This window comes from Emys orbicularis, chromosome 15, assembly GCF_028017835.1.
Source record: "Emys orbicularis isolate rEmyOrb1 chromosome 15, rEmyOrb1.hap1, whole genome shotgun sequence".
NCBI classification, from domain to species: domain Eukaryota; kingdom Metazoa; phylum Chordata; order Testudines; family Emydidae; genus Emys; species Emys orbicularis.
The window spans coordinates 12,749,021-12,775,344 of record NC_088697.1 but is presented as its reverse complement, the minus strand read 5'-3'; the positions used below and the strand labels follow the sequence as shown (position 1 = coordinate 12,775,344).

At 50.3% G+C, this 26,324-nt stretch overlaps 1 pseudogene; it reads right to left on the bottom strand.

Annotated features, from left to right (window-relative positions):
• LOC135889203 (uncharacterized) overlaps positions 1 to 24,444 on the bottom strand; it is a 407,029-nt pseudogene extending 382,585 nt beyond the window's left edge.
• Between the last annotated feature and the right edge of the window lie 1,880 nt (positions 24,445 to 26,324).

Genomic DNA, 26,324 nt, shown 5'->3' with positions numbered 1-26,324 from the left:
TGACTCCTCTGATGTGTAATAAGCTGTGAGCTCCAAGTGAAGGTTATCCTGCACTCAGCATTCATAGGGGCGCTAGCCTTTGTGGATTCTCTGATGGCGAATAAGGTTTGAACGCTCAATGAAGGTTTTCCCACACTCACAGCATTTATAGGGTTTCTCCCCTGTGTGGATCCTCTGATGTTTATTAAGGCCTGATCTTCCTGCGAACGTTTTCCCACACTCACAGCACTTATAGGGTTTCTCTCCTGTGTGTATCCGCTGATGGTGAATAAGGGCTGAGCGCTCAGTGAAGGCTTTCCTGCACTCACTGCATTCATAAGGTTTCTCCCCTGTGTGGATCCTCTGATGTGTATTAAGGCCTGATCTTCGAGCGAATGTTTTCCCACACTCACAGCACTTATAGGGTTTCTCTCCTGTGTGTATCCGCTGATGGTGAATAACGGCTGAGCGCTCAGTGAAGGCTTTCCTGCACTCACTGCATTCATAAGGTTTCTCTCCTGTGTGGATCCTCTGATGTGTATTAAGGCCTGATCTCCGAGTGAAGGTTTTCCCGCATTCACTGCATTCGTAAGGTTTCTCTCCTGCGTGGATCCTCTGATGTCTATTAAGGCCTGATCTGTGAGTGAAGGTTTTCCCGCATTCACTGCATTCATAAGGTTTCTCCCCTGTGTGGATCCTCTGATGTGTATTAAGGCCTGATCTTCGAGCGAATGTTTTCCCACACTCACAGCACTTATAGGGTTTCTCTCCTGTGTGTATCCGCTGATGGTGAATAAGGGTTGATCGCTCAGTGAAGGTTTTCCCGCACTCACTGCATTCATAGGGTTTCTCTCCTGTGTGACTCCTCTGATGTGTAATAAGCTGTGAGCTCCGAGTGAAGGTTTTCCCGCACTCACAGCATTCATAAGGTTTCTCCCCTGTGTGGTTCCTCTCATGGCCAATAAGGGTTGATCGCTGAGTGAAGGTTTTCCCGCACTCACTGCATTTATAGGGTTTCTCTCCTGTGTGACTCCTCTGATGTGTAATAAGCTGTGAGGTCCAAGTGAAGGTTTTCCTGCACTCAGCATTCATAGGGGCGCTAGTCTTTGTGGATTCTCTGATGGCGAATAAGGTTTGAACGCTCAGTGAAGGTTTTCCCACACTCACAGCATTTATAGGGTTTCTCCCCTGTGTGGATCCTCTGATGTGCAATAAGGTGTGAGTTCCGACTGAAGGTTTTCCCGCACTCACAGCATTCATAAGGTTTCTCTCCTGTGTGGATCCTCTGATGGCGAAAAATGCCTGATCTCTGAGTGAAGGTTTTCCCGCATTACCTGCATTCATAAGGTTTCTCTCCTGTGTGGATCCTCTGATGTGTATTAAGGCCTGATCTCCGAATGAAGGTTTTCCCACATTCACTGCATTCATAAGGTTTCTCTCCTGCGTGGATCCTCTGATGTTTATTAAGGCCTGATCTTCCTGCGAATGTTTTCCCACACTCACAGCACTTATAGGGTTTCTCTCCTGTGTGTATCCGCTGATGGTGAATAAGGGCTGAGCGCTCAGTGAAGGCTTTCCTGCACTCACTGCATTCATAAGGTTTCTCCCCTGTGTGGATCCTCTGATGTATATTAAGGCCTGATCTGTGAGTGAAGGTTTTCCCGCATTCATTGCATTCATAAGGTTTCTCCCCTGTGTGGATCCTCTGATGTATATTAAGGCCTGATCTGTGAGTGAAGGTTTTCCCGCATTCACTGCATTCATAAGGTTTCTCCCCTGTGTGGATCCTCTGATGTATATTAAGGCCTGATCTGTGAGTGAAGGTTTTCCCGCATTCACTGCATTCATAAGGTTTCTCTCCTGTGTGTATCCGCTGATGGTGAATAAGGGTTGATCGCTCAGTGAAGGTTTTCCCGCACTCACTGCATTCATAGGGTTTCTCTCCTGTGTGGATTCTCTGATGGCAAATAAGGGTTGATCGCTCAGTGAAGGTTTTCCCGCACTCACAGCATTTATAGGGTTTCTCTCCTGTGTGACTCCTCTGATGTGTAATAAGCTGTGAGCTCCGAGTGAAGGTTTTACCGCACTCACAGCATTCATAAGGTTTCTCCCCTGTGTGTATCCGCTGATGGTGAATAAGGGTTGATCGCTCAGTGAAGGTTTTCCCGCACTCACTGCATTCATAGGGTTTCTCTCCTGTGTGACTCCTCTGATGTGTAATAAGCTGTGAGCTCCGAGTGAAGGTTTTCCCGCACTCACAGCATTCATAAGGTTTCTCCCCTGTGTGGTTCCTCTCATGGCCAATAAGGGTTGATCGCTGAGTGAAGGTTTTCCCGCACTCACTGCATTTATAGGGTTTCTCTCCTGTGTGACTCCTCTGATGTGTAATAAGCTGTGAGGTCCAAGTGAAGGTTTTCCTGCACTCAGCATTCATAGGGGCGCTAGTCTTTGTGGATTCTCTGATGGCGAATAAGGTTTGAACGCTCAGTGAAGGTTTTCCCACACTCACAGCATTTATAGGGTTTCTCCCCTGTGTGGATCCTCTGATGGCGAAAAATGCCTGATCTCTGAGTGAAGGTTTTCCCGCATTACCTGCATTCATAAGGTTTCTCTCCTGTGTGGATCCTCTGATGTGTATTAAGGCCTGATCTCCGAATGAAGGTTTTCCCACATTCACTGCATTCATAAGGTTTCTCTCCTGCGTGGATCCTCTGATGTTTATTAAGGCCTGATCTTCCTGCGAATGTTTTCCCACACTCACAGCACTTATAGGGTTTCTCTCCTGTGTGTATCCGCTGATGGTGAATAAGGGCTGAGCGCTCAGTGAAGGCTTTCCTGCACTCACTGCATTCATAAGGTTTCTCCCCTGTGTGGATCCTCTGATGTATATTAAGGCCTGATCTGTGAGTGAAGGTTTTCCCGCATTCATTGCATTCATAAGGTTTCTCCCCTGTGTGGATCCTCTGATGTATATTAAGGCCTGATCTGTGAGTGAAGGTTTTCCCGCATTCACTGCATTCATAAGGTTTCTCTCCTGTGTGTATCCGCTGATGGTGAATAAGGGTTGATCGCTCAGTGAAGGTTTTCCCGCACTCACTGCATTCATACGGTTTCTCTCCTGTGTGGATTCTCTGATGGCAAATAAGGGTTGATCGCTCAGTGAAGGTTTTCCCGCACTCACAGCATTTATAGGGTTTCTCTCCTGTGTGACTCCTCTGATGTGTAATAAGCTGTGAGCTCCGAGTGAAGGTTTTACCGCACTCACAGCATTCATAAGGTTTCTCCCCTGTGTGGATCCTCTGATGGCGAATAAGGTGTGAGCGCTCAGTGAAGGTTTTCCCACACTCACTGCATTCATAAGGTTTCTCCCCTGTGTGGTTCCTCTGATGGCCAATAAGGGTTGATCGCTGACTGAAGGTTTTCCCGCACTCACTTCATTTATAGGGTTTCTCTCCTGTGTGACTCCTCTGATGTGTAATAAGCTGTGAGCTCCAAGTGAAGGTTATCCTGCACTCAGCATTCATAGGGGCACTAGCCTTTGTGGATTCTCTGATGGCGAATAAGGTTTGAACGCTCAGTGAAGGTTTTCCCACACTCACAACATTTATAGGGTTTCTCCCCTGTGTGGATCCTCTGATGTGCAATAAGGTGTGAGTTCCGACTGAAGGTTTTCCCGCATTCACTGCATTCATAAGGTTTCTCTCCTGTGTGGATCCTCTGATGTTTATTAAGGCCTGATCTTCCTGCGAACGTTTTCCCACACTCACAGCACTTATAGGGTTTCTCTCCTGCGTGGATCCTCTGATGTTTATTAAGGCCTGATCTTCCTGCGAACGTTTTCCCACACTCACAGCACTTATAGGGTTTCTCTCCTGTGTGTATCCACTGATGGTGATAAGGGCTGAGCGCTCAGTGAAGGCTTTCCTGCACTCACTGCATTCATAAGGTTTCTCCCCTGTGTTGATCCTCTGATGTGTATTAAGGCCTGATCTTCGAGCGAATGTTTTCCCGCACTCACAGCACTTATAGGGTTTCTCTCCTGTGTGTATCCGCTGATGGTGAATAACGGCTGAGCGCTCAGTGAAGGCTTTCCTGCACTCACTGCATTCATAAGGTTTCTCTCCTGTGTGGATCCTCTGATGTGTATTAAGGCCTGATCTCCGAGTGAAGGTTTTCCCGCATTCACTGCATTCATAAGGTTTCTCTCCTGCGTGGATCCTCTGATGTCTATTAAGGCCTGATCTGTGAGTGAAGGTTTTCCCGCATTCACTGCATTCATAAGGTTTCTCCCCTGTGTGGATCCTCTGATGTGTATTAAGGCCTGATCTTCGAGCGAATGTTTTCCCACACTCACAGCACTTATAGGGTTTCTCTCCTGTGTGTATCCGCTGATGGTGAATAAGGGTTGATCGCTCAGTGAAGGTTTTCCCGCACTCACTGCATTCATAGGGTTTCTCTCCTGTGTGACTCCTCTGATGTGTAATAAGCTGTGAGCTCCGAGTGAAGGTTTTCCCGCACTCACAGCATTCATAAGGTTTCTCCCCTGTGTGGTTCCTCTCATGGCCAATAAGGGTTGATCGCTGAGTGAAGGTTTTCCCGCACTCACTGCATTTATAGGGTTTCTCTCCTGTGTGACTCCTCTGATGTGTAATAAGCTGTGAGCTCCAAGTGAAGGTTTTCCCGCACTCACTGCATTTATAGTGTTTCTCTCCTGTGTGACTCCTCTGATGTGTAATAAGCTGTGAGCTCCAAGTGAAGGTTTTCCTGCACTCAGCATTCATGGGGCGCTAGTCTTTGTGGATTCTCTGATGGCGAATAAGGTTTGAACGCTCAGTGAAGGTTTTCCCACACTCACAGCATTTATAGGGTTTCTCCCCTGTGTGGATCCTCTGATGTGCAATAAGGTGTGAGTTCCGACTGAAGGTTTTCCCGCACTCACAGCATTCATAAGGTTTCTCTCCTGTGTGGATCCTCTGATGGCGAAAAATGCCTGATCTCTGAGTGAAGGTTTTCCCGCATTCACTGCATTCATAAGGTTTCTCTCCTGTGTGGATCCTCTGATGTGTATTAAGGCCTGATCTCCGAGTGAAGGTTTTCCCACATTCACTGCATTCATAAGGTTTCTCTCCTGCGTGGATCCTCTGATGTTTATTAAGGCCTGATCTTCCTGCGAATGTTTTCCCACACTCACAGCACTTATAGGGTTTCTCTCCTGTGTGTATCCGCTGATGATGAGTAAGGGCTGAGCGCTCAGTGAAGGCTTTCCTGCACTCACTGCATTCATAAGGTTTCTCCCCTGTGTGGATCCTCTGATGTATATTAAGGCCTGATCTGTGAGTGAAGGTTTTCCCGCATTCATTGCATTCATAAGGTTTCTCCCCTGTGTGGATCCTCTGATGTATATTAAGGCCTGATCTGTGAGTGAAGGTTTTCCCGCATTCACTGCATTCATAAGGTTTCTCCCCTGTGTGGATCCTCTGATGTATATTAAGGCCTGATCTGTGAGTGAAGGTTTTCCCGCATTCACTGCATTCATAAGGTTTCTCTCCTGTGTGTATCCGCTGATGGTGAATAAGGGTTGATCGCTCAGTGAAGGTTTTCCCGCACTCACTGCATTCATAGGGTTTCTCTCCTGTGTGGATTCTCTGATGGCAAATAAGGGTTGATCGCTCAGTGAAGGTTTTCCCGCACTCACAGCATTTATAGGGTTTCTCTCCTGTGTGACTCCTCTGATGTGTAATAAGCTGTGAGCTCCGAGTGAAGGTTTTACCGCACTCACAGCATTCATAAGGTTTCTCCCCTGTGTGGATCCTCTTATGGCGAATAAGCTGTGAGCGCTCAGTGAAGGTTTTCCCACACTCACTGCATTCATAAGGTTTCTCCCCTGTGTGGATCCTCTGATGGCCAATAAGGGTTGATCGCTGAGTGAAGGTTTTCCCGCACTCACTGCATTTATAGGGTTTCTCTCCTGTATGACTCCTCTGATGTGTAATAAGCTGTGAGCTCCGAGTGAAGGTTTTCCCGCACTCACAGCATTCATAAGGTTTCTCCCCTGTGTGGATCCTCTGATGGCGAATAAGGTGTGAGCGCTCAGTGAAGGTTTTCCCACACTCACTGCATTCATAAGGTTTCTCCCCTGTGTGGATCCTCTGATGGACAATAAGGTGTGAGCCCCGAGCGAAGGTTTTCCCGCACTCACAGCATTTATAGGATTTCTCTCCTGTGTGGATGCGCTGATGTAGAATAAGGGTTGAGCTCCGAGCGAAGGTTTTCCTGCAGTCACAGCATTCATAGGGTTTCTCTCCTGTGTGGATCCTCTGATGCATAATAAGCTCTGAGCTCCGAGCGAATGTTTTCCTGCACTCACAGCATTTATAGGGTTTCTCTCCTGTGTGGATCTGCTGATGGCGAATAAGGCTTGAGCACTCAGTGAAGGTTTTCCCGCACTCGCAGCATCCATAAGGTCTCACTCCAGTGTGGATTCTCTGATGGTGTGAGCGCCTCCTGAACTTTTTCCCGCTCTCAAAGCCTGTGTTATTTCTCTCTCCCGTCAGGATTCTCTGCTGGGCCGTGGTTTCCTTGAGCCCTCTGTGAGTTCCCTGATAATTAACAGATATTCCAACTTTCTGCGCTGGTTGGTTTCTCTGCCGCATCTCTGTCCCGTGCTGCCCTTGAGAGCCTTTTCCCTGCTCACAACTCCTGGACACACTCCCTGTGTATCTTTGCAATAATGCCCCCTGTGGTTCCACTTCATCATCTTCCTGCTGAGGATTCTGCTCCATGGTCTTTCTCACCATCCCCTCACCTGATGGGACAGAGAGAGAAAAACCTCAGAAAGCGGAAGGGAAAAGGGGGGAACAAACCAAGAGAATAGCTGGAGATGGAGAAAAAACAGGGACTGAATTTCCCCAAACTCTTCCCCAAAGGGGCGAGGGGGGGGATCAATTCTGCATCCAGTTCCCATCCAAACACTCCCCAGGGAGAAGGGAGTTTGGGGAAGGAACTACTGCCAGGAGTTAGGATGGGTAGGAAGCCATGAACAGTATCTGCCCTGAGAGACCATCCTGAACCCAGAGACCTCACAAGGTCTTTGTTGGGAATCCCAGCTGTTTCCTTCAAGCACTGAGTAGGTTTAATGATCCCTCACCCATGCCGCTGCCTCTCAGGATCTCTCTTTCCTCTGAGCCCTGGAGATCTGGGGCCCACGGCTCTTCCCCTCGTTCCAGCTGGGAGATGACCTCGGGTTTGGAAACTGGGAACCCTGCTCAGAGGAAAGAAGACCAGTGAGATCAGGTAACACGCAAAAGAAGAAGTTACTCAACTTGTGCATCAATGATGGTTCTTTGAGATGTGTCTCCCTATGGGTGCTCCACTGTAGGTGCTAGCACATTAAAAACAGCTGTGTAGACTGGTGGCTTTCCACACTATTGTGCCCCTTTCAGGAGTCTGATTTGTCTTGCGTACCTCCGAGTTACACCTCATTTAAAAACTACTTGCTTACAAAATCAGACCTAAAAATACAAAAGGGTCACCGCACATTGTGAATTGCTGACTTGCTCATTTTTACCATATAATTATAAAATACATAATTGGTATATAAAATTGTACTTACATTTCAGTGTATAATATATAGATCAGCATAAGCAAGTCATTGTATGAAATTTTACTTTGTACTGAGTTGGCCAGTGATTGTTCCATAGCAACTCTGGAAGACCTCTGCGGAACCCAGGGGTACACATACCTCTGGTATAGACACTGCAGCTCAGGCTTAAGAGACTGAGCTCCAGACCAATCTGCAACCGTTCTCTCTCTGTTGCCTTGTCTTTTTGCCCTGGATAGCAGCAAACTTAAGCCCAGTCTGTTTGTACCCTAGTTCCTGTGTCCAAAAGTGCAAGGCAGTTGTATTCCCGTGTTCTGCTTCCCTCGAACCCAGTCATTACACATTAACCTCCAGTCTTTGAGACTTCCATTGTCCAGTGTGCTTCATACATATGTGGACAGTCCTGGATTGTGTTTCCATGTAAACGGAGGCAGGCCTATGCGACTTCAACAGGAATTACATCCCCATCCCAGAAGAGGAATTCACTCCTTCACACCCAGTGACTAACAAAGCAAATTGAGAGGGAAGCTGACCCATGCATATTTTTCATTTAAAAAAACTACTAAATAAAAGCCCCCATTCTCCAGAGGGAGACAAAGTCAAAGTGAAGGGCTAGGATAAGGAATCATCAAATCACAGAAACACGGGGGTAAAAGGACCTCAAGATGTCAGCTAGTCCACCCTCCAGCCCTGAGGCAGGACCAAGTAGACACAGACCATCTGTCTAACCACTTCTTAAAAACCTCCAGTGACCAGCATTCGACAACCTCTCTTGGTAATGTATTCCTGTACTTAGCTATACTCACAGCTGGAAAGTTTTTCCTAATATCCAACCTAAACATCCCATTCCAGTTACTACTTCTCCCCACCCTAACCCTAAGCAGGAGAGGATAAGGGAAGATCAGATTCCAAGACAATGACCACGGTCAGTGGTGTCAGACAGCTGACAGGTCGAGGAGGAGGAGGAGGAGGATGGAGTGCTGGTTCTGAGCTCTGCCTAGGGACAGGTCATTAGAGACTTCAGCAAAAGCAGCCTCAGTGAAGTGCTACAATCTCTGACTCCCTGAATCCTCACCTTCCTACCCCCCACCAGATCCTCCTGTGACGGGTTGGGTCACAGAGACGCCCTTGGGACTGTCACCTGAGGTGCTGGAACTACCTCTGAGCCCATAGCTCTGTCAGTTAGCGATGTGAAAAATCTCATCCCTACCTGACATAAATTGCAGCAAAAGCTGTAGTGTCGATGCAGTTACAGTGGCAAAAAAGTCCATTAAACAGAAAATCAAGGAAATTAAACGCCCATAAACTACATTAAACAGAGTGAAGGTTGCCTAGTGCTGCCTCGGGCCCTTCCAGCATGTGGATGGTGGTGAAAAATAAAACCTCTGAAAACCAGGAAATGAAGAATTAAACTACACACCACCCCTGCAATGCAACCTTAACTCTGCCCTTACCCCCTAGCCCTGGAGCTGGCAAATGTCACTGGGAATAGGTCAGTAAGGGTGGTGCAAAGGTTAAACTATCCAAGGAAGGGGCCAATTTTCCACCTCTTGAAGGCTTCAAGTCAGGACAGGATGCCTTTCCGGAAGAGGTTTTCATCAAACACAAAGTATTCAGCGCACTACAACGGTAACCAGACGAAACTCCATGGCCTGTATTACACAGGAGGTCAGACTAGATGACCTAATAGTCTCCCCTGGCCTTAAAATGTATTGATCGCCAGAAGGAAGGACTAAGAACATGCCACTGTGTGTTTTATGTTCCTCAGATTGAACACCACCATTTCTCCGCAGGCACTCCAGCAGTGTGCCCTGGGCCAGCTGTAGCTTTACATGAATGGCGGAGGGATTAGTTGGAGCAGCCTGGCAGAGCTGTGACACGAAGAGAGGTGCACGTGAAACTGGAAGGACCAGGTATTCCTCATTTCAGTGCTGAGTGGTGTAGGCGGCATCAATAAAGGTGCACAAGGGTGTGTTCTTGCCACAAGGATTGTCAGCAGGCTGGTGCCATACATGCTAGGGGGCTCCGGGGCTCAGTGAGGGGTAAGTGAAGGCAACGGCTCAGAAGGAATCCTCATTGGAAGGGTAAAGAGGTGGTGACATTATGAAAGTCCAAGATGGATTGTGTGCAGTAGGCTCAGTGTCTGAGCGCAGGCCAGGGGGAGGCAGCTTCTGTTCCCTACATCGGACCTATCCCCAAGTTTTGCCTTAGCAAAGAGACGGTGTTAGCGTTCGTGCTACTGCGCTCTGCTCCCAAAGTGTTCTGTCGCGGGGAGGGCAGAGTGCTGGTCTATGGGTCATTGGCCTGTCGGGGTGTCGCTGAAACAGGGCAAAGCTGAGGGTGCACTGTGAACCTTAACTCTTCATTTCCCCTTTTAAGAACTGAGGGGACAGGAATCCTTACCCAGCGAGGTCACATTCTCATAGTTCTCCTGCATGACATCTCCATAGAGGGCTCTCTGAGCGGGGTCCAGCAGAGCCCACTCTTCCTTGGTGAAATACAGAGCCACCTCCTCGAAAGTCACCGGCCTCTGGAAGAGCAAGAGTCCAACACTCAGTACCTGCTGCCCAGTGACAACCCTACCGTTCACAGGGGAGGAGGGCCAATCACATGGAAGCTCTGGGAGGCAGGCAGGATCCCACCCCCTCCCCATCAGAGCAGCCAGGAGGCATCAGGGTAAGGGGAGAAAGAGAGAGAGCCCCTCACCCCTTCTAGCAGACAGAGATGGCAAGGGTCTTCACATTCAACACTCATCTATCAGCCAGAAGCTGATACAGGTGATGGAGCCCCCAGCAGGCTCCAGGGACAGCCCCCTGGTAGGAATCCCAACACCCTCCCCAGTACCAGCGGTTGGATGGGAAGGGATGGGGTGGGGTGTCTTCCCTGGGCCTCACTGGGGGTTGCCCTCTGGCTAGTAGGTTCAGACTCCAGTATTGGAGTCTGGTACGTTTCCCCAGCCCAGTCCGGGGGGGAGGGGGGAGGGGGGGGTGTTTCCTCTTGAGCAATTAGGGAATTTCCACCCACAAATCCCATGGGTCTGTTGCTAGAATCTAGGCCCCACTGTAATCCCAGCAGGTTTGTCACACCTTCTCCCCCTCCCTTTCTCCACCCTGTGTATTTCCTGCCCCCTCCCACCTCCTGACCATCCCCAGAAGCACCCACCTCCTATGTCTTTACTGCCCTTCTCCCACCAACAGGAGCCCACCAGCAACTCCCCGATAATCCCTACCTGAGCTGGCTCCACGGCAGCCATTTCCCTTCCCTGGTCCCTGGAAGGATGGGACGTAACGCTGCAGCCTGTCATGGCAAGAAGGGGACGTGTCAGAACAGGACAGTCACGTCACATCTCAATTCCCCCCGGCTCTTTCCCCACAGATTGATATTCTCGACTCTATCATGCAAATAACAGAAATATTCAAAACACAATTAGTAACAGGGGGGAGGACGGGGGACTTTAACTACCCAGACACCTGTTAGAAAAGGAATTAAACAAACACAAAGTGTCCAGTAAGTTCTTGGAATGTGTTGGGGACACCTCTTTGCTTCAGAAGATGGACGTAGTAACCAGGGGGACGGGCATTTTAGGGTTGATTCTGACTAACAGGCAGGAGTTAGTTAGGAAACGGAAGGTGGAAAGTAGGGTTACCATATCTGAACTTTCAAAAAAGAGGACACTCCATGGGGGGGAGCCCCTCCCCCTGACTGCCTCCCAACCCATCCAACCCCCCTTGCTCCTTGTCCCCTGATCACTCCCTCCCGGGACTCCTGCCCCTAAGCGCCCCCCGGGACTCCACCCCCTATCTAAGCCTCCCTTCTCCTTGTCCCTGACTGCCCCCTCCTGAGACCCCCCCACCCTAACTGTTCCCCTAGGACTCCATCCCCTACCTGTCCCCTGACTGCCTGGACCCCTATCCACACCCCCGCCCCCTGACAGACCCCCGGGACTCCCATACCTATCTAACCACTCCCTGTCCTCTGACTGCCCCCCCCGAACCTCCAACCCATCTAACCCGCCCTGCTGTCCGAGAGGAGGTACGCTAAGTGCTGCATTAGGGGGGCTGTGTTGGTGAGTATCTGAGTGTCTGTTGCTGGGACAGTTTGTCAGTTTGACCGTGTGCTTGATTGCTTGCTTGTTTGTTTGAAAAGTGTGAATTGGGAGTGCTTTGTTCTAGGTGGGCCTTGAGTGGGCCTGACTGGTATATAAGGGCAGTCAGCAGCGAACCAGCTGAGCGGCGAACAGCAGAGGCTAACAGAGGGAGTTTGCCTGGAGAGAGCGCACTGAGGCTTTCATCTGCAGGTGTCTCTGAGTAATTCCTGCAACAGCTGAGGAAGCTCTTAAGAGGAAGGTGATATGGAAGGTGAGCGATCAGCTGTTGTAACCTGCACAGGTTGTGCCATGTTTGTCTTTCTTCCACAGGACAGAAGCGACTTTGTCTGTACAAAGTGCAAGCTGGTCTCCATATTGGAAGAGAAGGTTTGAGGTCTGGAGAAACGAGTATCGACTCTGCGTTGCATAAGGGAAAATGAAGATTTCCTGGACAGACGTCAGGAGATGCTTCTACGGCCACAATGTTCTGAAGATTCAGAGCAGGTGCAGCAGGGACAGACGGATGAAGAAGAAGTTTGGCAGCATGTGACCTCCAGAAGGAGAAAGAGGAGCGTCCATGTACCAGCAATGGAGATACAGGTGAGCAATCGTTTCCATGTTCTCTCTACAGGTACTAATGCGGAGAGTGGAGTAGATGACCCATCTGAGGGAAGGGAGCAGAAGGAGACTCCACCGATTGGAAGGCAAAAGATGCTCTGTCCTAGGGATGGGGGTTCCACGACCATCACTCCCAAGAGGAGGAGGAGGGTGGTGGTGGTCGGGGACTCCCTCCTCAGGGGGACTGAGTTATCTATCTGCCGCCCCGACCGGGAAAACCGAGAGGTCTGCTGCTTGCCAGGAGCTAGGATACACGAGGTGACGGAGAGACTGCCAAGACTCATCAAGCCCTCGGATCGCTACCCCTTCCTGCTTCTCCACATGGGCACCAATGATACTGCCAAGAATGACCTTGAGCGGATCACTGCAGACTACGTGGCTCTGGGAAGAAGGATAAAGGAGTTTGAGGCGCAAGTGGTGTTCTCGTCCATCCTCCCTGTGCAAGGAAAAGGCCTGGGTAGAGACCGTCGAATCGTGGAAGTCAACGAATGGCTACGCAGGTGGTGTCGGAGAGAAGGCTTTGGATTCTTCGACCATGGGATGGTGTTCCAAGAAGGAGGAGTGCTGGGCAGGGAAGGGCTCCACCTAACGAAGAGAGGGAAGAGCATCTTCGCCAGCAGGCTGGCTAACCTAGTGAGGAGGGCTTTAAACTAGGTTCACCGGGGGAAGGAGACCAAAGCCCTGAGGTAAGTGGGGAAATGGGATCCTGGGAGGAAGCACAAGCAGGAGAGCGCAAGAGGGGAGGACTCCTGTCTCATACTAAGAAAGAGGGACGATCAATGAGTTATCTTAAGTGCCTATACACAAATGCAAGAAGCCTGGGAAACAAGCAGGGAGAACTGGAAGTCCTGGCACAGTCAGGGAACTATGATGCGATTGGAATAACAGAGACTTGGTGGGATAACTCACATGACTAGAGTACTATCATGGATGGATATAAACTGTTCAGGAAGGACAGGCAGGGCAGAAAAGGTGGGGGAGTTGCGTTGTATGTAAGAGAGGAGTATGACTGCTCAGAGCTCCGGTATGAAACTGCAGAAAAACCTGAGTGTCTCTGGATAAAGTTGAGACATGTGAGCAACAAGGGTGATGTCGTGGTCGGAGTCTGCTATAGACCACCAGACCAGGGGGATGAGGTGGACGAGGCTTTCTTCTGGCAACTAGCAGAAGTTGCTAGATCGCAGTCCCTGGTTCTCATGGGAGACTTTAATCACCCCGATATCTGCTGGGAGAGCAATACAGCGGTGCACAGACAATCCAGGAAGTTTTTGGAAAGTGTAGGGGACAATTTCCTGGTGCAAGTGCTGGAGGAACCAACTAGGGGCAGAGCTTTTCTTGACCTGCTGCTCACAAACAGGGAAGAATTAGTAGGGGAAGCAAAAGTGGATGGGAACCTGGGAGGCAGTGACCATGAGATGGTCGAGTTCAGGATCCTGACACAAGGAAGAAAGGAGAGCAGCAGAATACGGACCCTGGACTTCAGAAAAGCAGACTTTGACTCCCTCAGGGAACAGATGGGCAGGATCCCCTGGGAGAATAACATGAAGGGCAAAGGGGTCCAGGAGAGCTGGCTGTATTTTAAAGAATCCTTATTGCGGTTGCAGGAACAAACCATCCCGATGTGTAGAAAGAATAGTAAATATGGCAGGCGACCAGCTTGGCTAAACAGTGAAATCCTTGCTGATCTTAAATGCAAAAAAGAAGCTTACAAGAAGTGGAAGATTGGACAAATGACCAGGGAGGAGTATAAAAATATTGCTCAGGCATACAGGAGTGAAATCAGGAAGGCCAAATCACACTTGGAGTTGCAGCTAGCAAGAGATGTTAAGAGTAACAAGAAGGGTTTCTTCAGGTATGTTAACAACAAGAAGAAAGTCAAGGAAAGTGTGGGACCCTTACTGAATGAGGGAGGCAACCTAGTGACTGAGGATGCGGAAAAAGCTAATGTACTCAATGATTTTTTTGCCTCTGTCTTCACGAACAAGGTCAGCTCCCAGACTACTGCACTGAGCAGCACAGTATGGGGAGAAGGTGACCAGCCCTCTGTGGAGAAAGAAGTGGTTCGGGACTATTTAGAAAAACTGGACGTGCACAAGTCCATGGGGCCGGATGCGCTGCATCCGAGGGTGCTAAAGGAGTTGGCGGATGAGATTGCAGAGCCATTAGCCATTATTTTTGAAAACTCATGGCGATCGGGGGAGGTCCCGGATGACTGGAAAAAGGCTAATGTAGTGCCCATCTTTAAAAAAGGGAAGAATGAGGATCCGGGGAACTACAGGCCAGTCAGCCTCACCTCAGTCCCTGGAAAAATCATGGAGCAGGTCCTCAAGGAATCTATTATGAAACACTTAGAGGAGAGGAAAGTGATCAGAACAGTCAGCATGGATTCACCAAGGGCAAGTCGTGCCTGACTAACCTAATTGCCTTCTATGATGAGATAACTGGCTCTGTGGATGAGGGGAAAGCAGTGGATGTGTTATTCCTTGACTTTAGCAAAGCTTTTGATACGGTCTCCCACAGTATTCTTGCCGCCAAGTTAAAGAAGTATGGGCTGGATGAATGGACTGTACGGTGGATAGAAAGCTGGCTAGATCGTCGGGCTCAACGGGTCGTGATCAATGGCTCCATGTCTAGTTGGCAGCTGGTTTCAAGCGGAGTGCCCCAAGGGTCGGTCCTGGGGCCGGTTTTGTTTAATATCTTTATTAATGATCTGGAGGATGGTGTGGACTGCACTCTCAGCAAGTTTGCAGATGACACTAAACTGGGAGGCGTGGTAGATACACTAGAGGGTAGGGATCGGATACAGAGGGACCTAGACAAATTAGAGGATTGGGCCAAAAAAAACCTGATGAGGTTCAACAAGGACAAGTGCAGAGTCCTGCACTTAGGACGGAAGAATCCCATGCACTGCTACAGACTAGGGACCGAATGGCTGGGTAGCAGTTCTGCAGAAAAGGACCTAGGGGTCACAGTGGACGAGAAGCTGGATATGAGTCAACAGTGTGCTCTTGTTGCCAAAAAGGCTAACGGCATTTTGGGCTGTATAAGTAGGGGCATTGCCAGCAGATTGAGGGACGTGATCGTTCCCCTTTATTCAACATTGGTGAGACCTCATCTGGAATACTGTGTCCAGTTTTGGGCCCCACACTACAAGAAGGATGTGGAAAAATTGGAAAGAGTCCAGCGGAGGGCAACAAAAATGATTAGGGGTCTGGAGCACAAGACTTATGAGGAGAGGCTGAGGGAACTGGGATTGTTTAGTCTCCAGAAGAGAAGAATGAGGGGGGATTTGATAGCTGCTTTCAACTACCTGAGGGGGGGTTCCAAAGAGGATGGAGTTCGGCTGTTCTCAGTGGTGGCAGATGACAGAACAAGGAGCAATGGTCTCAAGTTGCAGTGGGGGAGGTCTAGGTTGGATATTAGGAAAAACTTTTCCACTAGGAGGGTGGTGAAGCACTGGAATGCGTTACCTAGGGAGGTGGTGGAGTCTCCTTCTTTGGAGGTTTTTAAGGCCCGGCTTGACAAAGCCCTGGCTGGGATGATTTAGTTGGGAATTGGTCCTGCTTTGAGCAGGGGGTTGGACTAGATGACCTCCTGAGGTCCCTTCCAACCCTGATATTCTATGATTCTATGCTCCCTGCCCCCTGACTGCCCCAACCCCTCTCCACACCCCCGCCTGAGAGGCCCCCCCAGAACCCCCGACCCATCCAACCCACCTGCTCCCTCTATCCTGACTGCCCCTTCCAGAGACCCCCTGCCCCTTCTCCAACCCCCCGGCCCTCTTACCGTGCCGCTCAGAACAGCGTGTCTGGCTCCATGTGGAGCCAGACATGCTACCACAGACACGCTACCGCAGACACACTGCTGCGCTCCCCCGCGGCGCGCACAGCCCAGCCCCCGCCCCTCCAGAGCGCTGTCGGTGCGGCACGCTGGGCTGCAGGGGAGGGGGGAGCAGAGGAGGAGGAGCAGGAGGAGGGGAGGGGAGTAGCTCTAGAGCTGCCGGAGACCCCGATGCGAGCGGCCGGGCCGGCGATCTGAGGCTGCAGGGGAGGGGGGGAGCCAGGGAGAAGGGGAGGGGCTCTGGCTGCCGGAGGCCCCAATGTGAGAGGCTCAATCCGTCTCGGCCTCTCTGTCAGCCGCGCCACGCTCTGCATGGGGAGGGAAATCCCGGACCTTTTGAGAGTTTTACAAATTCCCCCCGGACGTTATTTATAACCCAAAAAGCCAGACATGTCCGACAGAATCCGGACGTATGGTAACCCTAGTGGAAAGCAATATGGGCAAAATCGTTCACAAAATGATGATTTCATGATTCTAAGAGAAGGAAGGTGTTAGAGCAGGAAAATAAGGACAACAGACTTCAAAAAGGCAGACTTCAATGAACTCTGAAACTGGTATGTGAGTGTGACATTTCCCTCAATATTCTTTATGAAAATGAGTATGAGATAACGGAGATGTACTTTGTGCAGGATGGGTCTTGTAAGATATCATTGGAAAGGTTATAATTTACTGACTGTGATTATCCAATTTATGTGCACGTATCATTTCTGTATCTGAAACTGGGAATATTGACAATGTATCTGTATTTCAACTATGCTCCTTTGGGTGACGCCCACTGCTAACACTTCAGGTACAACAACGGAAAAGCCAGACAGGGCGGATGGGCCATCAGCGAAGACAATGGACTGTGAAAAGGCTCCATACTGCCACGGACTCCTGAACACTGTGATACTACAGAGTCAGGTGATCTTGTCACCGGATACTCAACATTACCTGGGACTTCTTGTAACTTTCTATGGGAAGGGAAGGGGGATCAAGTTTGGGAAACAAAGGATTCCCACCTTATGTAAATCCTATTTAAGGGTGGGGAGGAAGGCAAATGGGGCTCCTTCTCTCCATGGCTGTCTGCCCAAGAAGAAAGACTGCTAAAGGGGGGAAGAGACAAGAAGGAGGGGAGGGGGGAAGGAGTCCAAACTGAGACAGGGGTCCAGTCTGAAAAGAAATATAACTGGAACTCTGAACCCCAGAAACTTTGCAACCTGCCTGAAATAAGATTTAGAGTAAGAAATTACATTGTCAAGTATCAGAAGGGTAGCTGTGTTAGTCTGGATCTGTAAAAATCCTGAGCTGATGATGTCAAGAAGCTCAGCAGTTTCTCTTTGAAGTCTCGTCCTGAAGTTTTTTTGCTGCAGGATAGCTACCTTTGCTCCATCATCCTGCAGCAAAAAAACTTCAGGACCAGACTTCAAAGAGAAACTGCTGAGCTTCAGTTCATTTGCAAATTTGACATCAGCAGCTCAGGATTAAACAAAGACGGTGAATGGCTAGCCAACTACAAAAGCAGTTTCTCCTCCCTTGGTGTTCACATCTCAACTGCTAGAAGAGGGCCTCATCCTCCCTGACTGAACTAACCTCGTTATCTCTATTCTTGCCTGCATATTTATACCTGCCTCTGGAAATTTCCATTACATTCATCTGACGAAGTGGGTATTCACCCATGAAAGCTTATGCTCCAATACGTCTGTTAGTCTATAAGGTGCCACAGGACTATTTGTCGCTTTTTACAAATTACATTGTGTAACCTGTTTTTTTAGTATATTGAGCTTAGCTTGCGTATTTTGCTTTATTTGGTCAGTAATCTGGTTTGTTCTGTCTTATCTCTTATATTCACTTAAAATTCACCTTTTGAAGTTGTTAAACTTATTTCTTGTTTATAATATAACCCAGTTTATGTAATTTCTAAGGGGGGGGGGAGAGAAGTTGTGCATATCTCCCTCCACATTGAGGGAGGGGTGAATTTCATAAAACCTTTGGGTCTGTACCCCTTAAAGGGAGCGGGCACCAGAGTGTTGGGGCAAGCCCCTAAGCCTGAATCTTTCCAGAGCGGATCTCTCGCTCTGTGCAGCTGGGCATTGCCCTGCCGTGTGCTTGGCTGGAAGAGGCTTGTGAGCCTAACCCAGCCAGGTAAAGGGCACCCAGGCTGGCAGAATAGGCTGCCTCAGTGGCACCCCAGCACATCAGGTGACACCCCAAAGGACCCAGACCTGTCACAGTGAAGTCCCATGGGAATAAGATTCTAAGGAGAATAAAGCTCAGGAGAACTGGCAGTTTCTCAGAGACAGGACTAAAGGAACAACAGCAAACTATCACAATGCTAAGGAATGACAGAAAGAAAAGTAAGCGCCAATATGGCTCCATTAGGAGCTCTTTAATGACCAGACAATAAAAAGGAATCCTACAAGAATTTGAATCATGGACAAATTGCTGTGGGTGAGTACAAAAGAACAGCACAAGCATAGAATCGTAGGACTGGAAGGGACCTCGCGAGGTCATCGAGTCCAGTCCCCCGCACTCGTGGCAGGACTACGTATTAACTAGACCATCCCTGACTGGTGTCTCATCCAACCTGCTCTTAAAAATCTCCAATGATCGATATTTGACAACCTCCCTAGACAATTTATTCCACTGCTTAACCACCCAGACATTTAAGAAGTTTTTCCTGATATCCAACCTAAACCACCATTGCTGCAATTTAAGCCCATTGCCTCTTGTCCTAGCCTCAGAGGTTAAGAAGAACAATTTTTCTCCCTCCTCATTTTAACAACCTTTTCTGTACTTGAAAACTGATATCATGTCCCCGCTCAGTCGTCTCTTCTCCAGACTAAACAAACCCAAGTTTTTCAATCTTACCTCATAGGTCATGTTTGCTAGACCTTTCATTATTTTTGTTGCTCTTCTCTAAACTTTCTCCAAATCTTTCCTGAAATATGACACCCAGAACTGGACACAGTAGTCCAGCTGAGGCCTAATCAGCACAGAGTAGAGTGGAAGAATTCCTTATTGTGTCTTGCTTAAAACACTCCTACTAATACATCCCAGAAAGACGTTCACTTCTTTTACAACAGCGTTACACTGTTGACTCTCATTTAGCTTGTGATCCACTATGACCCCCAGATCCCTTTCCACAGTACTCCTCCCTAGGCAGTCATTTCCCATTATGTATGTGTGCAACTCGCTGTTCCTTCCTAAGTGGAATACTTTGCATTTGTCCTTATTAAATTTCATCCTATTTACTGCAGACCATTTTGTCCAGATCATTTTGAATTTTAATTCGATCTTCCAAAGCACTTGCAACCCCTCCCAGCTTGGTGTCGTCTGCAAACTTTATAAGCGTATTCGCTATGCCATTATCAAAATCACTGATGAAGATATTGAACAGAACGGGAGCCAGAACTGATCCCGGTGGGACCCCGCTCGATAGGCCCTTCCAGCTTGTCTGTGAACCACTGATAACTACTCTCTGGGGACAGTTTTCCAACCAGCTATGCACCCACCTAATGGTAGTTCCATCTCGGCTGTATTTCTCTAGTTTGTTTAGGAGAAGGTCATGCATGACAGGATCAAAAGCCTTACTAAAGTCAAGATACACCATGTCTACTGCTTCCCCTCTATCCACAAACTTGTTACTCTATTAAAAAAAAAAAAAAAAAAGCTATTAGGGTGGTTTGACACGATTTGTTCTTGACAAATCCATACTGACTGTTATTGTCTAGGTGTTTGCTAACTGATTGCTTAATTATTTCCTCCATTATCTTTCCGGGTACTGAAATTAAGATGACTGGTCTGTAATTCCCCGGGTTGTCCTTACTCCCCTTTTTATAGCTGGGCACTATATTTGCCCTTTCCCAGTCCCCTGGAATCTCTCTTCCATGATTTTTTTGAAGATAATCGCTAATGGCTCAGATATCTCCTCAGTCAGCTCCTTCAGCTTTCTAGGGTGCAATTCATCAGGCCCTGGTGACTTGAAGACGTCTAACCTAAGTAATTTTTAACTTGTTCTTTCCTTATTTTAGCTTTGACCCTACCTCATTTTCATTGGCATTCATTAAGTTAGATGTCCAATTGCTACTAAACTTTTTGGTGAAAACTGAAACAAACGTCATTTAGCACTTCTGCCATTTCCACATTTTCTGTTACTGTTCCCCACCCACCCATTGAGGACAAAATCAGAAAGATTAACTCTCAAAATAAGTTGCACCTAGCAAGGGACATAGAAGGCAATAGGTAGGGTACTACTTAAATCACAGGGGGGAGGGGGAATCATACCATTTTCAAGGGTTGGTCATGGCATAAATAGTGAACTTCACGGACATGTTACACTCCCGCCAAATGTGCTATTTACATACTGAGTAACCCATGAAAAAGTGTGATTTCTCCACAGCATTTCTCAAATAGGGGCCCAGACCCAAAAGGGGGTTGCAAGCCTACTAAGGGGTCACAGTATTGCCACCCTGACTCCTGAGTTGATGCTGGCAGCGGCGCTGCCTGGAGCTGGGTGGCGAGAGAGTGGTGGATGCTGGCCAGTGCCAGTTCTGAAGGAAGAGAAATAGAGGTGGCTTAGAACTGCCACCCTTACTTCTGTTCTGTGGCGGCGCTGCCTTCAGAGCTAGGCACAGCCAGCAGCTGCCGCTCTCCACTCTGCCTTCAGAACTGGGCAGCCGGAGACCCGATTTCATGGTCCGTGACGCAAATTTCCACCCTCATTTTTCTACTCCCCAGCCAGGCTTTGTGCGTAATGTAATAGTTGAGTATCTAGTTAAGAAAAATCTGCTGGAATAATATAAATAGGTCTGCTGTGGCTTTTCCAAATTACGGCAATTAATAAAGGTCCATTATTACTTTTCTGCAATTTTCCAAGCCTTCTTTGCAACTCAACTGCAATTATTTGAAGGCCATCCCGCGATTCAGTAGGGTCTTCATTATTACTAACCAAGAAGAGGAAGACACAGAAACCACAATAAGGAAAGAACAGGTTAAAAATATGTAGATACGTTAGATATATTAAAGTCAGCCAGAAAATTCGTCTTAGGGTGCTCAAGGAATTAGCTGAAGCAATCTTGGAACCAATAGCAATTATCTTTGAGAACGCCTGGAGAACGGTGAAGACTGGAGAAGGGTAAACATAGTACCCATCTTTTAAAAGGGGAACAAAGAGGACTGGGGAATAAAGTCAAGCCTTACTTAGATACCTGTATCTGGAATGAACAAATTATTAATCAATTTGTAGGCACCTAGAATAGATGATAGTAAGGTGATAAGTTATAGCCGGCATGGATTTCCAAAAACCAATGCCAAGTCAATCTAATGTCCTGCTTTCACGGGGGTACTGGACACTGTAGACACGACATATCTTGATTTTAGTCAGGCTTTTGACACGGGCCTCCATGACATTCTCATAGCAAACTAGGGAAATGTGGTATACATGAAAGTGCTATAAAATGGGTGAAAATGTTGTTGAAATGCTGTACTCAGATAGTAATCATTAGTGGTTCACTGTCCAACTGAGAGGATGTATACCAGGGGTCTCAAACTCAAATGACCACAAGGGCCACATGAGGACTAGTACCTTGGCCTGCGGGCCGCATCACTGACACGCCCTCTGCTGCCCCCAGCTCTGCCCCCACTCCACCCCTTCCATGAGTCCCGCCCCTGCCCTAGCCCACCTCTTCACACACCAGGGGGCTCAGGGCAGGGGGTTGGGGTGCAGGTGGTGTGTGGGGTGCAGCAGGGGGCTCAGGGCAGGGGTTTGGGGTGCAGGAGGCTCAGGGCAGGGGTTCAGGAGGGGTGCAGGGTGCGGCAGGGGACTCAGGGCAGGGGGTTGGGGTGCAGGAGGGGTGCGGCAGGGGGTTGGGGTGCAGGAGGAATTCGAGGGGGGCAGGCTCCAGCCTGGCGTGCACCGGGGGTAGGGCAGGCTCCCTGCCTACCCTGCCCCCGCACTGGTCCGGGAAGCAGCCGGAACCTGGGGGGGGGGGGGGGGAACAGGGGTCTGTGTGTTGCCCTGGCCTCTCCTCCAGGTACCTTCCCCGAAGCTCCCATTTGCCGTGATCCCCCGTTCCCGACCAATGGGAGCTGCGGGGGGCGGTTCCTGGAAGCAAGGACAACACACAGACCCCTGTGCCCCCCATCCCTCAGGTTCCGGCCGCTTCCTGGAGCGGTGCGGGGGCAGGGCAGGCAGGCAGGGAGCCTGCTCTAGGTAAACGTTGCAGGGGGCGGAGGAGGGCTGCAGGGAACTGGCGGGCCGCAGAAAATAACCCTGCGTGTTTGAGACCCCTGATGTCTACAGCAGGAGCCAGTCCTGGATGTGATATATTGAATATTTTCACTAATTACTTGGAGAATGGACTGGAGAGCATGCTGTCTAAATACGCAGATAGCAGCTGTGAGGGGTTGCAAGGACGTTGGAGGACAGGATTAGAATTCAAGGTAACATTTACAAATTGGAGAAGTGGGCTGAATGAACAAGATGAAATTCAATAAAGACAAGCGCAAACTACTAGACTTAGGGAAGGAAAACCAAATGCACAACTACAAAGTGGGGAATAGCTGGCTAGGGTGTAATACTACTGAAAATGATCGGGGGTTATAGTGGATCACAAATTGAATCTGAGTCAACCATGTGACTCAATTGTGAAAAAACCTAATTAAGCACTGGACTAGATTAGCAAGAGAGGTGGTGGAATCCCCACCATCGGAGGTTGGACAAACAGCTCAGTGCTGGGGGCTGGACTAGATGCCCTCTCAAGGTTCATTCCAGCCCTAAAGTACAGTAACTCCTCACTTAACATAGTAGTTATGTTCCTGAAAAATGCAACTTTGAGTGAAACGATGTTAAACGAATCCAATTTTCCCATAAGATTTAATGTAAATGCGGGGGGTTAGGTTCCAAGGAAATTTTTTGGGGGGCAGACAAAAGGCATATACAGTACTGTAGTGTGGTTGGGAAGTGCCCCTGGCTTACCCCACACAGGCACAGCCCACTGCAGGCAAGGACGCTAGGAAGCATCTTTTGCAGCAGCAGCTTCCCCGGAGAAGAACAGGCACCGACTTTGCCGGGAATGCTCCAGGCCCACCTCTTCCTGTCCCCGCTCCACTCCAGGCCCACCTCTTCCCACCCCCACTCCACCTCCTCTCCGGAGCACGTCACATCCCTCCCCGCCGTCCTGTTTGGCGGCGCTTAGGACTTTCTGGGAGGGAGGGGGAGGAGAGGAGACGCAGCGCTTCTCCGCTCCTCCCCCTCCCTCCCAGAAAATCCTAAGCGCCGCCAAACAGCTGTTTGGTGGGGGGGGAAGCGCTAGGAGGGAGGGGGAGGAGGCGGAGAAGAGGAACTTGTGCAATGCTCCCTTGTAAAGTTGCTGCTCTTCCACAGAATCTTACAAGCAGTGGACAGAGCAGGCAGCCAAACGACGTTATAAGGGAGCATTGCACAACTTTAAACGAACCTGTCCCCTAAATGAGCAGCGACGTAACTTTGAAACAACGTTAAGTGGGAGGACGTTAAGTGAGGAGTTACTGTACTATGAGTCTATGCTGGGGAAATGTTTGGTCACTTGATTACAGCACTGACCAGCCCCTCCCACTAGCACTAAACCACCCAGACATTTTGAAACCCTCCCAGTAACAAAGTCTGGGAACCAAATGGGAGAGAAGCGCAGAACAAAAGGCATGACATTGGGGGATTCCCCCTGACACTGTCCCCAGGCCAGCACACTCCCATCGCTGGGGGAACAGGGAGAGTCAGGAACTGGCTTTTCCTCCCCCTGTACCTCACCTTGTTCGTAGCAAAGTGAATCTGCCCAGGGATGTGACAATAAGTGTGTGGGGCTGGTCAGAAATTGGGGGATCTCTCTCCCAATTATTTCTCCCACTGCCCTTTTCAGTCTCTCTCGCCTTTTTCTCCTTGTCTCTCCCTTCCCCCGTCTCTCCCACTCTGGCTGACAGCCAATCCTGGGGGTTCGCTCTCCTATGGCTGGATCGGCTCCTGCAATTGCTAAGGGGAGGAGAGACATGGGGTGAGGAGGGGCTGTTTGTGCAGAGTCACTCTCATGCCCATTCCCTGAGGTCTCTACCCATCACCTGGCGTCTCTGACTCAGATGTTGGGGTGGGCAGAGCCTTGGGTTGACCTATGGGGCTAATCACAGCTGGGGAAAATCCTCACCTTGGCTGGGCGCAGAGGTCACTCCCCAGCCCCGATCCCGCTGGGGGAGCAGCAGCTGCTCAGCCTGGGCTCCCAGGAAGCTCCACCCCAATATCCTGAGGCAGAGAAAGAGACGGAGAGAAACTGAGTAACTTTCCCCCCTTTGGCAACAACTGAAACCCGCTCCCCACAGGGTCACATCCTGATCTTATCTCCCCCATGGGAATTTGGAGTCACTCCCTGTTCTGCCTTGCAGTGACTCCGGATTAACCCGCGTCTCAGCGAGACCGGAAACAGGGCTCAGGAAGGAGGAGGCCGGACTCCTTTTAAACGGATCATTGCAGCAGGGGATCGAACCTCCTTCCGTCCCCTCCCCCCCTACGCTGAGAGAGATTCACAGCAACAGTTTTCCAACCCCCCTCACCTGACCCCCCCTTTCACACCCTCTGCCCCTCCCCCACCCCTGCCTCCGGGAGTCTCCGTCCAGCAGGCCCCGCGCGCGCTGCTGCTCCCCGGGTCTCTCCGCCAATCAGAGGGTGGGAGGGCCGCCCTCACGCGCACCGCTAAGCGCCTCCGCCCGTCGGTTAGGCCAACGTCATTTCCGGCCCGAGGTGCGTCAGGAACTACAGTTCCCAGCCTGCCCCGGGGCGCTGCCGAACGCTCGGGCCCAGCCCGCCCCGCCCCGTACCTGGCCCGTCAGACTCGCTGACACGGTGTCAGACCCGGGAGGCGGGATCGGCGGACCTGATCCCGCGCGAGCGCAGCCTTGGCTGGGACTGCGCAGGCGCGCGGAGTACGGATGGCGCATGCTCAGTAGCACACACTGAAGTCGCTGCGCTCTCACTCTGCCCTGCCAGGGGCCAATCGCGTGGGGGGATGGGCGGAGTCTGGGCAGGGGTCGGACACTGACTGGCCGGGGGAGGATGAAACGGCTGGAGACGGGGACCGGGGAGGAGCCAAGTCAGGGGTGGGGGAGGGGTAGCTGGGGCTAAGCGGGGTGGGGCAGAACCACGGCACAGGGAGGGGGCTTTTTTTATCCCCCGTCCCACAGCGCAGCCCCTGCTGCCCAGGGCCGGGGGCTTAAAGACCCAGAGATCCCAGCTGGCCACCAGGGGTTCCTGCCTCCCCCCCGTGAGTGGGGGGAGGGAATAACCGGGGGGTGGCTGCCCCACTTAGCCACCAGGGGTCACTGCAGCACTTGGGGTGCTATACACAGGCTACTGCCCCATGTGGGTCCCAGAGATCATCCCTCCCCCCCCCCACACACACAACCTCTGTGGGGCTGGGGGATACACACAGAGCACTGCCCCATGTGGCTACAGGTAGCGAGGGGCTTACAGGGCACTGCCCCATGTACCTACCAGCAGTGGCGTAGCCAGGTTCTAACATCAGGGGGAGCGAACACATAAAAAAAGGTGCCACCCGACATATCAACTTACTAATTACATCCACTCCCTCCCACTTCCTGCCCCCTGACTGCTCCCCTCAGAACCCCCAACACTGCCCCTGCTCCTTGTCCCCTGACTGCCCCCTCCTGGGACCCCTGTCCCTAACTGCCCCCCACCACCCCACCCCCTACCTAAGCTTCCCTGCTCCTTGTCCCCTGACTGCCCCCTCCTGAGGACCCCCCCCAACTGCCCCCTAGGACCCTACCTCCTACCTATCCCCTGACTGCCCCGACCCTTAGCCACACCCCCGCCCCCAGACAGACCCCCAGGACTCCCATGCCTATCCAACTGCTCCCCACACCCTGACAGGACCCCCAATATACACCGAGACACACCCCGTAATCCAAAGTGTGTGGGGGGGACCACGCACAGCTCCTGCCATTGAGGGTACATGGGCAGCTGCTTCTGCCCTAGCACCTGACTTTAGTGTTTAGCCAGAAGCCTTTGCGAGCACTCAGCCTTTTGTTCCAGCCTTGGCATACCAAGAAATAACAGCAGCAGCATGAAGGAAGAGGAGAGCGAAGGTCTCACCATCAGGGATGCAGGTGGCCACATGCCCTCTGTTTGACCACTGCCATTGCAGGAGAGAAGGTTTCAATGGAACTGAATACCCTGGC